This window comes from Orcinus orca, chromosome 15 (genome assembly GCF_937001465.1).
Source record: "Orcinus orca chromosome 15, mOrcOrc1.1, whole genome shotgun sequence".
Lineage (NCBI taxonomy): Eukaryota > Metazoa > Chordata > Mammalia > Artiodactyla > Delphinidae > Orcinus > Orcinus orca.
In genome coordinates, this window is record NC_064573.1 from 5,922,574 (window position 1) to 5,940,095 (window position 17,522).

The 17,522-nt window shown below is 37.9% G+C and overlaps 1 long non-coding RNA gene across 1 annotated transcript; it reads right to left on the bottom strand.

The window, feature by feature from the left end:
- Positions 1 to 13,711: 13,711 nt before the first annotated feature.
- On the bottom strand, positions 13,712 to 17,390 carry LOC125961240 (uncharacterized). The gene is made up of 3 exons (XR_007471668.1): positions 17,237 to 17,390; positions 15,729 to 15,765; positions 13,712 to 13,826 (listed from the first exon to the last, which is right to left on the bottom strand). It is a non-coding gene; the product is annotated as an uncharacterized LOC125961240 (long non-coding RNA).
- Positions 17,391 to 17,522: the final 132 nt, after the last annotated feature.

Below are 17,522 nucleotides of genomic sequence, written 5' to 3' on the forward strand. Positions count from 1 at the left end.
CGGCCATGGCTCACGGGCCCAGCCACTCCACGGCATGTGGGATCTTCCCGGACCGGGGCACGAACCTGGGTCCCCTGCATCGGCAGGTGGACTCTCAACCACTGCGCCACCAGGGAAGCCCTGTGTATCTTCTTTGGTGAGGTGTCTGTTATGGTCTTTGGCCCATTTTTTAATCAGGTTGTTTATTATTGTTGTTGTTTATTATTGTAGCCCTCTGGTGCTACCTTTTCATTTTTGATGTCTACTGTTAGTAATACGTAAAACATCTACAGTTTTTTGTATCATATAAGACAATATTGATGTAGGTAATGAAAGACAGATGATTTATCTTGTAAGCAGATGACATAAACTTAAAGTACTATAAATGTATTTTATCTTTCTTATGATTTTCTTAATAAGCTCTTCTTTTTTCTAGATTAATACATATAACATACACATTTAACATACAAAATATCTGTTAATTGACTATTTATGTTATTGATAATGTTTCCGGTCAACAGTAGCCTATTACTAGTTAAGTTTTGGGGAAGTTGAAAGTTATACAAGGATTTTTGACTGCAAGGGAGTTGGCACCTCTAACCCCCACTTTGTTCAAGTTCAGCTCTAATGCAGATAAATTCCTGCTTATGTTAGGCTTTACCAACATAAAGTGTATGCAAAGATTTTGATAGTATTTCCATGGAATTTCAACTTGGGTATTTCTTACTTAAATGAGTTTACACATTTTTCACGTGTTCAATTAAAATGTGTGTGTGTTGGGTGTATTCGTCATTTTTTAAATTTCATTTTAGGCCTTTTTGGTATTAATTTCAAGGAGCCTCTTACAAAGAAGAAATGTGATTTGATACTAGTTGTAAATATTTTCCCAGATTTTGATTTCCCCTTTGTTTATAGGGTGTGTGTGTGTACTAGAATTATCTTTTTTTCTAACAGACAAACTAGTAACACTTCAGTATTCCCTGACAGAAAAGCCTTCACACATATAAAAAAAAAAAAAAAAAAAAAAGAATTCTAACTTGTTTTCTTCCTGTTCTTTCACTTTTTAAATTTTCCATTGAAATGAAATGTTTGATTCACTTGTAATTGTTCTTGTTTTATAGTGTGAGGTGTGGTTCCATATTTATTTTTACCAAGATGCTTATCAAGTTGTGTTACTGTCATGTATTGAAAAGACGTCTTTTCCACATTGACTTGACGTGCCACCTCGATTGCATACTGAATTAAAAGTTTGCTTGTACTTATGGACTCCTATTCTGTTCCGTATGTCTGTTAGACTGCTAAAACTATTCTGTTTTAATCGTTGAGCTTTTATAACCCTTTCTGATCCCTAATAAAATGCCTACAGATCTAGAGTCTCACAAATTCTCATTTTATTTTCTACTCGGCTGAGAATTATTCTCAAGTATTTCCTATTATACAGCCCATGTTGTCTTCACTGCTCATCTTCTTCCTCCACATTTTTACCTACTGCAGTTTCCCATTGTATGTCTTCACCGCACTGTTGACCATTGATGGGAAAGGTTATCAGTGAATGACTGAATCCAGACAAGCTTCAAATCTGCAATTTATTCACTGGTATTAAAAGTTTGTATTGGGGCTTCCCTGGTGGTGCAGTGTTTGAGAGTCCGCCTGCCAATGCAGGGGACACAGGTTCGTGGCCCGGTCTGGGAAGATCCCACATGCCGCAGAGCGGCTGGGCCCGTGAGCCATGGCTGCTGAGCCTGCGCGTCTGGAGCCTGTGCTCCGCAATGGGAGAGGCCATAACAGTGAGAGGCCTGCGTACCACAAAAAAAAAAAAAAAGTTTGTACTGTTTCTGTCTTCTGAATCTTAAGACGTTTCTGTGAAACATTTTTTAATATTGTTTTTCAAGTAGGTGGACCATAGTTTATCTATAACATTTACTGAACTTTTTTCTTTACTTAGGTATTTAAATTCTTAGGACTTCTATTCTTTTTCTTTTATTATGCAACATATATTTTCTCTTTGATATCATTCTAAATCATGGCATGAGTTATTCAAATATTTAGTTTCAAGCCACTTTTGCATTGAAGGAATTTATACATATCTACATTCCTAGGTTCTACAATATTTCTAGTTGATCACTGGACATTTCCACTCGTGTGCTTTTTTAGGAAACTCCAACTCAACGGATTTAAAAAGAAATTAATTATATGTTTCCCTTATTAACACTTCAGCACTTAACTTTTCTTGATTAAATGTTTATAGTCCATTACCCTGGCTACAAAATTTCAGACATCTTTTGACCACTGCATTTACCTCAAACAATCCTTTTCATCATTTCAGAAAGAAAACATTGACTTCTAATTTTTATCTAGGGTTGGAAGGGATCTGTTCCTGGCTCTCTCTAAACTTCTCCTCATATGGAATGTGAATAATAATGTGATCCGACATGTAGATAAGACTTTCCTAATTTAATCATAAACTAAATAATTTAAGTGCAAAATATTGAGGTGTTCACTTATTGTGCAAATGTTTATTATATATACAGCAACTCATTTTACTGCGTGCTTTAACAATAAACATAAAACATGACAAATCACCTCTAAGATAATTCATTTATACTTAACTGAAAATTAGTTATGATACAGGTACATATAGAATTAAATAACATTTTTTTTCTGAGTTTTCAAGGATGGCTTATGTATAGTTTATCCAGAAGATAAGATGCTGGGAATATATTCTGCCAAAACAGATCTATAATAATTATGGTCTTCCTTTCTTTCATTTTCTTTCTTTTCTTTCTTTCTTTCTTTCTTCTCTCTCTCTCTCTCTCTCTTTCTTTCTTCTTAACAAGGAATCAATGAGTACATTATCATATGAATCAACTTGTCAAAGAAAATCCATAGGAAACACAGATCTTACACCAAAACAGTCTTTACTAAGGATTTGCAAAGGACATATACAAACAAAAACCAGACAGAGACACATCCCTCTTCTCTAGAGGAGCCGTGTATTCATCAGCCTTATCTTCCTAATGTTCTCTCAGCAACCCTCCACCCTCACGGTGTGACATACTGTCTGTTCCTAAAAGCATGTCAGTCATCTAGGATTGTAAACTTCTCCAGTTAATTAATATGCACTCAAATTTGTATGAGATAGCAGTTGCTGATTTTGTGATTAACTCTTTCTCTTCTAAAATAAGTTACTTAGACCATATGATTTATGTGCCCTTTTCAAACATAGCCTGCATTAGCCTTCTCACTTGACTTTTTGTGGCTATGCAACTGCAAAATATGTTGACCTAATTGTTACAGACCTTTAAGATGTAAAAATGTTTGCTTACTTTTACTATAAAATATAGAGGTTTTTAATACAGGTTATACATTATGTATATATTTATATTAAATGCCTTTCATTACATTTCAAATCAAACCTCTAAATTAAATATTTATTTCAAACTTTCAAATGCTGGCTTGGGATGAATCTATATATTTTCTGTAGCAATTAGCTTATGTACTTCAACTTAGCCTACAGTAACAGCTATAATGCATTCTTTAACATTAAGAAATCTTTCTTCCTTTCAATATTTTATTCTCAGACTATTACAGCAAGAAAAAAAAGAAAAAACTATTGCTTGAAAAATGTTTTTTTTTTCTTTCTGTTATACAGCTGATATCTAATCTTATATTGGAAGCAATTTCTTCTATATCTCCTAAGTCCCATGTCATGGTATACATATATATATATATATATATCCTATTATCATTTAATTAGAAGCCAGAGCTGACAGTCTAAGTGCTAAGCTTCTAAATTTAGACTTCATTTTATTGTTTTTTCTTTAAGAATTTTTTTTTCTTTTAATTTTTATTTATTTATTTATTTATGTTTGGCTGTGTTGGGTCTTCATTTCTGTGCGAGGGCTTTCTCCAGTCGCGGCGAGCAGGGGCCACTCTTCATCGCGGTGCACGGGCCTCTCACAGTCGCGGCCTCTCACAGTCGCGGCCTCTCGTTGCGGAGCACGGCTCCAGACGCGCAGACTCAGTAGTTGTGCCTCACGGGCCCAGTTGCTCCACGGCATGTGGGATCCTCCCAGACCAGGGCTCGAACCCGTGTCCCCTGCATCAGCAGGCAGACACTCAGCCCCTGCGCCACCAGGGAAGCCCTAGACTTTAAAATTACCGAAAACGTATGCATACTTTAGGAGACAGCATCAGCCTTTGAATTTCAAGGCTCATCATAGCCTCTTAGGATTTCCTCTTCTTAGTTAATTGGCAGCTTCAGCTGGGGAAATCTATTTTAAAATTTCTTTCCATTTCTTAAGTAAAAATACATGACAAAATGGGTGGGAGTGTTGTGCTTCTTAGCTCACTTAGATCGTCTTGAAATCACTGGTAGGACAGGGATGAAGTGAAATATGATGCTGTGAGCACGAATTCCAACTCTGAATCCTAGCTTTCCATCTTTATAATGCTGTGACCTCGAACAGGATATTTTCACTTTCCTTTGCCCGAATTTCTTTATTGGCAAATGGTGGTCCAAACAAAATATTACCTCAAGGCATTATGCTGTCAATTAAGAGAGGGTTAGTGAAAATATCTACTATTACTTTTCACATGTTGAACATTTCTTGACCTCCAGATGAGATCCTTCCACCGCTTATTGGACAAGATGTTGTGACTTATATGAAGAATATTTATTTACAAAACCACAATGGGTTCCTGGCAAAAAGCTAATCCATTGTCAAGAAGTATTTAGAATCGAGTCCAAGAAGAATTTTGTGGAAAACAACTGATTTTAACCTTAGAGGTCTACTTTTTTTTTTCCTTTATTTATTTTTAATTGTGGTAAGAACACTTAACATGAGATCTACCCTCTTACCAAATATTTAAACACACAATACAGTATGGTTAATTATAGATACTATGTTGCCCAGCAGGTCTCTAGAACTTACTCAGTTTGCATAATGGAAACGTTACACCTCTTAAACAGCAGCTGCCCATTTCCCCCTCCCCCCAGCCACTGGAGACCACCGTTCTATTCTCTGGACACTTCTCTGGTGTTGAAAATGTGTTTTGGTGTTTACCTTCACCCAGTACACTAAAGGTTGGAAAATACATTGCTCCTACCTTGACTCCAAAAAAAAGCCAGATGAACTATAAAATAATAACTTTTCTTGAACCCAGTAGCGTACTGAGGTTACAATGTAACCAATTAGTTGGATAGATAAAGAGAGGCCCACTCCAAGGCACGATGGAGCATGAACACGGGATCATCTGAGGCAGAGCATCGAAGGAGCAGCCGTCAACTGCCGATCACAACTCCCTTCCCCAGAACCTTCTCCCTAACAGGAGAAATGTCTTAAGCCGCTGGGGAGAGGGCAGCAACTCTGTCATCCCCAGGGCACAGGTGAAGACCCATTATGGCTGGGGGAAAAAACAAAACAAAACAAAAAACACCTTCCACCACTGGAGAAGAGAGAGAAAGCTGAGTCCGTATTAATCCTACAATGATGGGTTATCCTACATTATAGGGTTCCCACCGTGAGGCGAGGGGCAGGGCATCCTCCCCCTTCAAGATTCACCAAACATACAAGACATAGCTGGTTGTTTTAGAAAGGAAAGGATAACCAAGAAAGCTGCACCACAGAGAACCAGGCATGTAGGAGCCCACATAACATTGACATCAGATTATAATAAAGAGCAAGCTAGCCTTTCCCATCAAGTGTGCAAACACTGGTCAGGGAGCAACTGCAGTTTGTCATATAATGGAATAAAAGAGTAGAGGAAACCACATGTAGGGTACAGGTATACAGGGAAGCCAGGAGCAGAAATATAGAGTAAAATATCTTCTTCTCACCAGTCTTTGTCCCAAGTAGAAGATAAAATAGAGGAATCTGAAACCAAGGTTTGCTGACGGTAACCATAACAACAACAAGCCCCAAACCAGCCTAACTGCTGCATAGATTGGTTCTAACTCCAAACACCAGGAGCCCAACAGGAGAAAAGGCATCCGATCCCACTCTTCACCTCAGTCATCACTGTTCTATACACAAAGGCCAGCACTCAATCAGAAATGGTGAGTCACATAAATTACATGTCATGAAAGATACATGACTCTACCTAGAACAATGTCAGTTTCCTTCAACAATATTTCCAGACCCACAACAAACATAGAAAAGACTTCATAAATGTTATTGAAAGAAATGATTGCAAAATACATGAAAGTAGATATTTTCCAGTGTTTCCCTACTGTTGTACAGTTTTAGAAATAAAATGATATAACGAAGCATAAAAATACTAACGTCAGTTTTACTATTAAAAGTTCTTACGTTTAACAGCATTTTTTTCTTTAACAAACTATGAGTCTGGGCTTCCCTGGTGGCGCGGTGGTTGAGAGTCCACCTGCCGATGCAGGGGACACGGGTTCGTGCCCTGGTCCGGGAGGATCCCACATGCCGCGGAGCGGCTGGGCCCGTGAGCCATGGCCGCTGAGCCTGCGCGTCCGGAGCCTGTGCTCCGCAACAGGAGAGGCCACAACAGTGAGAGGCCCGCGTACCACAAAGAAAAAATAACAACAACAAAAACTATGAGTCTTACACCTGATAAAATAAATACTATGCTTTCTTTTATTAAAAATGAGGCTATGCAACTCATTGTTTTTATCTTACCGCCTTGACTGTCATGGAGTTCAAGTTACATTTTCTCATTTGCAATAATTCTCTTTGGCCTGAGTTCTGAAAATGACTGCAGACTTTTTATCTTATTCCAGTGTTTTAATAACACTATGGAATTGGTGTTTTTAATTAAGAAGCATCCCATACTGTCCTTGTAAGTATGGTGTTCACTGAATATTTCTGTCATATATGTAGACAGACAGATAGGTAGATACCATTATACACTTAATACATAATAAGTCAGAAGATTTCAGTGTTGACTTCCAGTGGGTTTCTAAAGAAATGTCCCAGGAAACTTAAAGATCACACAATGGCCGAAATGCATACCACAGCCTAGGACAAATTCACCACTCTAACAATGCATGGGTGCCTACAAATACTGCAGTTGCGTTGTTATCACTGTTAACTTTCAAGATCAATTAGAAGCAAAACCAGAATATAATGCAAAAGTCCTTTCTCAGATATTCTTCAAACTCCAAAGTATAACTTGGTTGTCATTGCCTGAAGCAGAAAACAATTTAGATGTCTAAAATTGCAGTACAACTATTTGAAAAATTCAGTCAGCTTTTCATTCCCGCAAAAGAAATAAAAAGTAAATTATTTTGACAAACGAACACCTTACATATCCTTTGACCTAATCTGATCTCAAAGAAACATACATATAACGATAGAGGAATACAAACTAGTTCAAATACTCAGTTGCCATAAATTTGCACAGAAGCCTCTGGCTACACTATAATCTAATTTTTAATCCAACAAAGAAGAGAAAGATCTTATTTCTAATCCAGGTGCTTCTTAAGTAGTTTTGTAGAGGCCTTGACATTTCTGACCAATCACTTTACAATCAAGATTTTATTATTTGAAAGTGTTGTTCTTATAAAAATAAGAAAACTGTGAATAAATTAGAAAAAATGTATTACAATATAGTTATCAACATTGCTATTTTTGTTTTATACTGCTGCATAACAATCACAAATTTAGTAGCTTGGAATAACACACGTTGATTGTCACAGAGGTTTTTTAGGTCAGAAGTCTGGACATGACTTAGCTGGGTGCTTTGATCCAGATCTCACAAGGGTTTATGTAAGCTGTAGGCCAGTCTGAGTTCCTTTCTGCAGTTTGACAAGCCCTTCCAAGCTCAAGGGGATGTAAGCAGAATTCAGTTCCTTGCAGCTGTAGAACTGAGGCCCTCTTTTTCGTTGCTGTTGTTGGCATTTAGCTGGGGTATTTTCTACAGCTCCTACAGGCCACCCTCAGTCCCTTGCCATATGGTCCTCTCAAGTATGATAACCATGGTAGTAGCATACCATGTATACATTATATATCATATAACATAGTCTAATTCAAGCAAGAGATGTCCCATCGCTTTTGTGATAAAACTTGATTTAATCGGGGGATTGACTGTTCCATCATCTTTGCCATATTCTAGTGGCTAAAACCACAAGGTATGACTTACTGGGGTAGGCAGTCACCATAGCGTGTGCACTCTATAATTGGGTTGATATTTATATGCTGAAATTCTAAGGGATTATCCACATTTTTACTTACTTATTTTTTCACTGCAAGAGTAAAGCTGAACAATAAATGAGGTTGTACTGTCAAAATTTTTTCTTTGGGTAATTCAAACTTGAAATCCATTTCTCTTGATACCTTCTATCTCTTTTTACATTTTTCATTATTTCAAAAATTTAAGTTTACAAATAAAATGTCATTTTTGCATATCTGAATTTATTTGTACAGAAACTTTTTTTGCTATGTGACTATAATGTACAAGAAAATATTCTAGATGCCTGAGAGAGAATGGTGAGCAGGACAGATAGAACTCTATCACTTACATGGTTTATATTCTAGAAAGGGATATGGATACTAAACATTTAAATAAACATAACTTCTAATACTATGTAGTGGGAAGTATGTTTATAAATATAAAAGATGACACACAAATACCATATGATATCACTTATGTGGAATCTAAAATATAACACAAATGAACTTATCTACAAAACAGAAACAGACTCACCAACATAGAGAACAGACTTGTGGTTGCCGGGGGTTGGCAGGGGCAGAGGGGGAGGGAAGGAGTGGGAGTTTGGGATTAGCAGATGCAAACTATTGTATTTAGAATGGATAAAAGACAAGGTTCTACTGTACAGCACAGGGAGCTACAGTCAATATCCTGTGATAAACCGTAATGGAAAAGAATATGAAAAAGAATGTGCATATATATATGTTTAACTGAATCACTTTGCTGTACAGCAGAAAGTAACACAACACTAAATCAACAATACTTCAATAAAATAATTCTTTTAAAAAAAGATGACACAGGGTTATGGAGTGAGAGTGTATAGTATTTTATATAAAAGAGTAAGGAGAACTCCTTGAACAGGTGGTGTGGTTTGGAGACCTGAATGATGCCTGAGCTCTAATATAACCTGTTGGAAGAATGGCCTCAGATCAGTTGTAAAGATCTTGAGGCAGACACGTTTTGCACATTTCAAGAAGTGCCAATGCTTCCACGGATAGTGTTGAAGAAGGGAAGTGGTGACGCAGCAGTGATGGGCCTGAGCTGATAATGTAGGACTCCATGGACTGTGGTCAGGGAATTTAATATTTTGATTGTGAATAGAAGCCTTTAGAACTTTTTTGAAAAAGTTCATGTGATTAAAGTGTTATTCTTGTTTCTGCATAAAAATTTTAATCGTCAAGAACAAGACTGGTAACATGTAAACCATATGGGAAGCTATGTCAGAAACAAGCAGAGCTATTATAGCTCAAGATGCAGAGTTTTCCATTGAAAAGAACCTAGAAGTGAAATTTAGAATATATTTTGAAGACAGACCTGGCAGGAATTGCTGATATGTTGAATGTTGAGTGTGACAGCAAGAGAAAAATGTCTTTGCGTATTTTTGGACTAAGCAACTAGATGAATAGTAATAACATTTGCTGATAGGAGGGAAACTAGAGTATGAGAAGGTTTGGAAAAAAAATTTTTTTAGGTCTGTTTGTATATGTTAAGCTGAAGATGAAGATGCCTATCAACATTCAAGCTGAGATGTGAAATAGGCAGTAGGTCATCAGAATCCAGCTCTCAGAGGAGAGAAAGAAGCTGGAGATTCATATATGGAAAACATCAGTATACAAATAGAGGTACATAAAGAGACTAGTGCTCTGACGGAATCCTGGGACATTTCAACAATGACAGGTTTGGAAAGAGAATGGGCAAAGAAGACTGGAAATTGCAGATAGAGAGGTAGGGTGAAAATTCCAAGAGTTTGGTATTTCCAAGGCCAAGAAATGAAAATACTTTAAAAACGAGGGAATCATCTACTTGAGTCATTTTTCATGTGGGATGGACTGAATCCTTGGGGAATTTTAGAAATTTGTAGGAGTATTTTTTAAATTTTTATAAGATTTGGGAAATGGGAGGGTGATAGGTGGTTATACATCATTCATTGTAGTACCTGGCATCCACTGAGACTAAAACCTCATTTTATGGACAAACGCAGTTTTTTCACATTTATTATATAAACAACCACCAAAAACTCCAATGAGATCAAAAATGAAGAAAAATTATACAAAAACTATTGCTTGACCTGTGGGTCTTATTACCAATTCCACAGCTATAGAAAAAAATTTCTCTCAATACCGTTTTACAAAATAAAAACAGGAAATCTAGATTTTACTTGAAAAACGTTAACTACCTGGGGTGTGAGGAAATGCATTTCCAATGATAAAATGAGAAAGAACAGACTTTTTCATTGACATTTATTCTTTAGAGGCTTATTTTGGGCATATTTTAAAAAGCAAAGGTTTCTCACCTGGTTCTACAGCAAGGAAGCCGAAGAAGGTTCAGAATGAGCCTCCCCGAAATGGGCTACCTTGGCATGTGGATTTTTTGAGCTGAAGACAATTAAGCCCCAAAAGACTCAGGAAGAGCTTTTAACTTCCCCTTGAGCTGCCTACACGAACTTAGAAAGGGGGGCTTGGCCAGAGACAGAGCTACCACCAAAGGCAACTCTCTTCTGAATTACCTATCTGTATGGCAGGGCAAACATCTAATGAGCAGACCTCTACTCTTCTTATTGGCCTGTTTTGTGAATCACCCTCCTCCCCTTTGGAGCCCCAGGCCCCTAAAACATTCCTTAGTTAAGGATGCTGTATAAGCCTCAGCTGCCCAACCTATGCTTGGGTCTCATATCTTTGGGGATCCTGTACATATTTAAATTTGTTTTTCTCCTGTTAATCTGTCTTATGTCAATTTAATTCATTAGACCAGCCAAAAGAACCTAGAAGGGTAGAGAAAAATATTTCCTTCCCTACCCTATAAAGCATAGAACGTTTTCTCCTTTCCTTGGTTAGACATTAGAAGCTCAAGTATTTACTGTTACACGGACGATCTGTTCAAAAATTTATGTGACTTGCTTTATCATCCAATAAATGTTACTCTTCCACTAATTATAGGTGATTTGGACCAATATTTATTAGATGACCTTATTCAATAAAACTTAATGCAAATGCCTATTACCAGTTGAGAGACTGATCAGAATTTTTGCATTTCTATCATGATGTCAAGTCAGGATGATTTATTCTAATTAATTTCCTGTTTTTAAAACAATTTAATGTAAATCAAATTTAAAATACATGAAATAATAAATTTTAGACGTAAAACTGAGTTCAATATTCATGCTTGAGAATTGGTTTAAGAACTGGTCAACGCTAACCTTTTATGTTACTTAAGTTACAGGGCTTACAGCAAAGCTATCATTAGTGAAGAAATGATGAGGAAAAAAAATAGAACAGCACTGTGCGTGAACATTAATAAAATGCAAACTAAACACGATCAGCCACACTGTTGCTTTCATTGCATCTGTTGCCGCCAGAAGCCTGCAGTTCCCACTGTTATTGCAAAAACGTATTGTGCGTCAGAGTTTAAGCTTGCTTTCCCGTGAGCATGTTCTAGGGCTTACTTGAGATGAAAGCTACAGGTGGAAGAGACGTGGCCAGGAGAGAATGGTGTAAATGAAAAAAATAGTAAATGGAAAGGGAACCTCAGAAAAGGTATGGAAAGGTGAATAGTGAGAACATATCAGGCAGCACTCAGAGGCAAGCAAGCAAGGAAAATTAAAGAAGAAATATAATAGGCCCAGGACTTAAGTACACCTGGCAGATACTTTTCATAAACTCTCATTGCTAAGGACATAATCTATTTTTTTTTAAAACCACCAGCAATTGTGTTTACCCTGAAAACATATTTTTTTAATGGAATGGGCAAGGTTAAAACAGTCCCCTATATCCTAGGCATGAAGGACACAACAGAAAGCAAATCTCAGATTAATACAAAGAAATTGTAAATAGTGCTGCAATGAACATTGGGGTGCACGTTTCTTTTCGAACTATGGTTTTCTCAGGGTATATGCCCAGGAGTGGGATTGCTGGGTCATATGGTAGTTCTACTTTTAGTTTTTTAAGGAAACCTCCATACTGTTGGTGGGAATGTGAATGTATCAATTTACATTCCCACCAACAGTGCAAGAGGATAGCTAGGACATGGAAGCAACCTAAATGCCCATCGACAGAGGAATGGATAGAGAAGATGTGGTACATATATACAATGGAATATACTCAGCCATAAAAAGGAACAAAATTGGGTCATTGGTAGAGACTTGAATGGACCTAGAGACTCTCATACAGAATGAAGTAAGTCAGAAGGAGAAAAACAAATATCGTATATTAACGTACACATGTGGAACCTAGAAAACTGGTACAGATGAACCTATTTGCAAAGCAGAAATGGAGACACAGACGTAGAGAACAAATGTATGGACACCGGGGGGGGGGGAAGGGGGGGATAGATTGGGAGACTGGGATTGACACATATACACTACTATATAAAATAGATCACTTTAATGAGAACCTGCTGTGTAGCACGGGGAACTCTACTCAATGCTCTGTGGTGACCTAAATGGGAAAGAAATCCAAAAAAGAGGGGATGTATGTATACATGTGGCTGATTCACTTTGCTGTACAGCAGAAACTAACATAACATTGTAAAGCAACTATACTCCAATAAAAAAAAATTAAAAATAGGTTTTCAATTTGCACACAAAAATATTCAAAGAAATTGAAAGTTGGCAATTCAGAATAAAGATTACTCTATCAGTAGTTATCTCAGCTAGATGGATAAAATTATAAATGATCTTTTGGGGATGTTATACCATCTTCTCAAGTAGGGTTACAGTGAGAGTTGAGCTGGTGTGTGCGAGTGTGTGTGAGTTTCAACAGTTTGCACTTACATATACAGACTACCATGGAGGCAAGTGTTGAGTCAACTCAGTTCCTGGGAGAGGCAGCTGTCTAGACGTGGGAGGGAGGATGAGAGGAGGAGGAAAGAGGAAGAAGGAGAAAATAAGGGAAAACAAGAAAGAAAAGGATGAAACTGTTGATTAAAAAAAATATTGACATGGGCTTCCCTGGTGGCGCAGTTGTTGAGAGTCCGCCTGCCGATGCAGGGGACGTGGGTTCGTGCCCCGGTCCGGGAAGATCCCACATGCCGCGGAGCGGCTGGGCCCGCGAGCCGTGGCCGCTGAGCCTGCGCGTCCGGAGCCTGTGCTCCGCAACGGGAGAGACCACAACAGTGAGAGGCCCGCGTACCGTAAAAAAAAAAAAAAAAAAAAATTCACAACCTAAAAGTTGAGAGTTATGTTTTATTCGGTGGAAATTTTTAGGACTTCAAGCCCAGGAGGCAGCATCTCAAGTAACCCTGAGAGAACTCCTCCGTGGAGGCGAGCGGGACGCCAGGATATATAGAAATTTTGCAACCAAGGGCAGGTAGTAGGAACAAAAGATTACTGTTAATTAAAGAAAACTAGAAATCTCAGGTTAAGGAATTTAGTGCTTTTCTATGTATGGAAAGATGCTAGAGTCTGGGCTCAATGAAATCATTCCTTTGATATGCACCTCAGCTCTCGGGGGCCAGTATGCGGTGTTTTCACATCCTGAGTTTCCCCAGGGCTCAGTGTAGGGAGTGGCTGCAGTCTGACGGCTGCTAGATGGCAGGTATTCTTCGTTTCCTTCCTGAGTGCCCTCAGGGCTCACCAGCTCACCATCGGAGGTGGCTGCAATGGCTGATGACTGTGACATCCTTTGTTTACTGATACGGGCAGGCAACATTCCATTTCTCAAAACCTATGACTGGAGGGGGTACAAAAAAGGAGAACAAAAGGGAAGAAATGAGAAGAAAAGAGAGAAAACAGAAGCAGCAAGAAGAGCGGGAGAAGGTGGACAAGGATGGGTCAAAGACAGCTGGTGGGAAGATGGAAGTAGAGAGGCAGCAAGAATGGAAAGGAAAAGGATCCTTATTAGACAATCTCTCTCCGTCCTTGGATCTCTACCTGGAGAAGAAGAAGGAAAGAAGCAGGAACGATTCCTCACAGTGGGGTGAAAGGCAACAACATCTCAGCAAGAGGCACTGAGGCAGCCAGAAGGACCCCAGAAGAAAGGATAGGACACAGGGATGCAGAGCTGATAACAAGGTGCAGTTAACTGGTGATGAGAACAAAGCATTGCTTCTTAGGAGTTTGATGATTTTGCTGCTGGAAGGGAGGTCCAACGACCAGCAAGACAGAGATCACTGAGGAGTTTGTTGAAATATTTGGAATTTCAGGTCCCCTAATCAGCATCTGCATTTTAACAAGATCGCCAGTTGATTTGTATGCACATGGAAACGGGAGAAATATTGCACTATTCTCTATGGATCCCTGGGGCTACATGAACATTGCTTTACATTCAAATAAATGAAGAGCCAGCCACTGGGGTGCTATAAAAGCGACCCGATATCTAAGTCAAGTGACATTCCAGGGAAGGCGGTAATTCTTGAGAATCCCCTAAGAAATAACAGCCTCTCATACTAAACAGACTCTTAAGGTTACATTGCCTGGGAAAATAAATGCTTGTTTTTGGAAGCGGAGCAAAATTCGCCACTCCAAATGTGTCTCTCTGGTATGTGAATGATTTCGAATTTTTGAGTTTTAAAAAAAAACTCAAAGCCCAAAGGACTCAGGAAAGATTATTTGACCTTCCTCCTTAGCTGCCCAAAAGAATTTAGATAGACGACCCGTCCCTGGAATAGAGCTATCACCAAATGTCTGCAAAGAATATGGCCTAGATGTGGTGGGGGAAATGCCTAGAGATCAGAGTCCACTGTCTCCCATTGTCTCTGCCTGGCCCAGCAAGCATGTGTTACCAAAATTTGCTTTTGTGCTCCACGTGAATTCCCTTCCTCCCCTGTAAAATCCCAAGCTTCTACCCTCAACGTCCTCTTTTGTCTCTAGTTGAAGATGGTATTTAAGTTGAGAGCTTTGGCCATTTAGGCCTGTTACTCAGTTTTCCTGGGTCTCCCCCAGGTATACATGTTATTAAACTTTTGTTTGATTGTCTCCTGCTAATCTGTCTCATATCAATTTAATTCTTGGACCAGCCAGAAGAACTTAGAAGGGTAGAGGGAAATGTCTTCCACCTTGACAGCATAAAAGTATGACCCTATTGATCTTATAAGTGGAATGGCATATTACCTATTCTCATTTGTATGATGATCTTATCTGAGGAAAACTGCCATAGAGTATGTTATTACTGTAGTCAGACTTACACACCAGAAGTTGAGACCTATCATCAAATCTGTTATTTCATATTAAATTATTGTTTGTTTTTCTCCTGTTAATTGGTCTTTTATTACAGGGGGTTCTCAGCTGAGAAGCAAGAGTAAAGTATAAATTAATTTTTATCCCCTACTAAATACAGATGCTCTTAAATTCCACTTAATGCCAGTTTCTACTTCATTTATATATATTAACTAGACAAGTAGGTATGTGGCTTATATATAAAGATCATAGAGAGTACTTCTGTTTTTCAAAAGCACATCACCAGTATTAGTAATAAATATCACTATTTTTTTCATGATAAAGATTTATATCTCCATGATTTGAGAAAAGTGATATTGGAGGTCATATTTTTAGGTATCCATCTGGATTTAAAATATTAATTATCACTTAACAGTAAGGGTGGGAAAGGAAATTTTCCTTCTCAGATAATTCTCACCTGTTGCTTGGAAACAGAACATCTTACGTCATGTGCTCTTAAATGAAATTAGACATAGCAAACTATTATCTGACAGAAATTTTTACACTATTATTAATCTATTTCCCTCATTCTTTTTGTTTCTTTTGTGATTTAGAGAGTAGTAGTTTTTAATAAACATGAATTTTTTTTTCAATTATTCTGCCGTATAATACACCTAGTTCTTACCTAAAATTAAGTCATTTCTATTGCTATACCCATTTGACTTCTAGATGCTAATGTAATTTTACATACTTTTCATAGCTTTATTAATCAGGGTCAAAGATAAATAAAATCATTTATAAGACATACAATTTGTGGGAAAGATGCTTTTAAAGTCTATTAGCGTGGAATAAATAAAAAGATAGCTACAATTTTATATATTTAGAAAGAAAATATATTAAGTATAAATAAAGATATATAAATGAACATATGTGACTATATTGAGTATATATTAGAATAGATGAATAAAATGGACATTAAGTGACTCCACAATATGGGTTTTATGTAAACAATGTAAATATACTACTTGCTTTGAAAGAAAGGTACCCTGCAATCAAATAGCATAAGGCAATGATAGAAATTGTATTAGGTGAGGTGGTTTACTGGAATCTGGTTGAATTGTTAACGTAGGCTTTACTCACTAAAACCATGTTTCAATAATCCAGTCAGAAAAACAGATCAGATCATATTCTAACTTATTAAGGATAATCTTTGGATAACTGAATGTAGATGGGAACACTTTTAAGGTACTCTTCTGATTTTCATAATTTCACATCATTGTGCCTCTGAACTAAATCTCGTTTCTATTTTCTCTAAATTTGGTTTTTGATTGGACACTGTTTCTGGCAACCCGTCTCTTGATTCCTGTGTAATGCAGTTTCCTTGTTCTGCTTGAAATGTCCCTCAAACACTAACACTGGACTGACTCATAGCAAAGCTTTTCTCACTGATGGCAGCTGCAGGGGCATGATGAACTTAATCTTGGTTTGTTCTCATGGAAATCAAAACTTCAAAAAAATGTATATTGTGTATGTTCTTCATTTAAAACAATTTCATTTATTTAATATGCAGGTGTATTTTATGTACACAATTTTAAAATATAGAAAAACAAAATGCAACAGTTCTCAGCTATATTTTAGTATGTAATATTGAATATTTAGTTTTGTTGAAACAAACAGAGAGCACCCAAATGAGAACAGAGGCTGTTTATTCAGAGCTTTCTATGGCCACCTGTTACAGGCTGAATGTTTCTGTTCCCTCAGCACTCATATGTTGAAACCTAATTCCAATGTGATGGTATTTGAAGGTGGAGTCTTTGGAGGTGATTAGGTCACGAGGGTGGAGTCTTCCTGAATGGGATCAGTGCCCTTCTACGAGAGGTTCAGAGAACTATCTGTCTTTCTTTTCACCATGTCAGGATAGAACCAGAAGTCAGCAGTTTGCAACCCAGATGAGGCCCCTCACTACAACCTGACCATGCTTCTCACCTCAGTTGGACTTCCAGCCTCCAGAACGGTGAGAAGTAAATGTTTGTTGTTCTAAGCCACCCAGTCTACGGTACTTTGTGATAGCAACCCAAAATGACTGAGACGATGGCCTCACTTGCATTTGCCAGGGACTGGAAGACAGGTAGGGAATTGGAAAGCTGCGAAGTTAGAAAAGGTCATTTGAGATGAGGACACTATAACTAGAAGTAGGGCTTTTCATGCGACTGGTTTGGGGTGAATCTCTGACTTTCTCTGGTTGGTCCTGAGGTGAAGGTGGGGGCAAAAC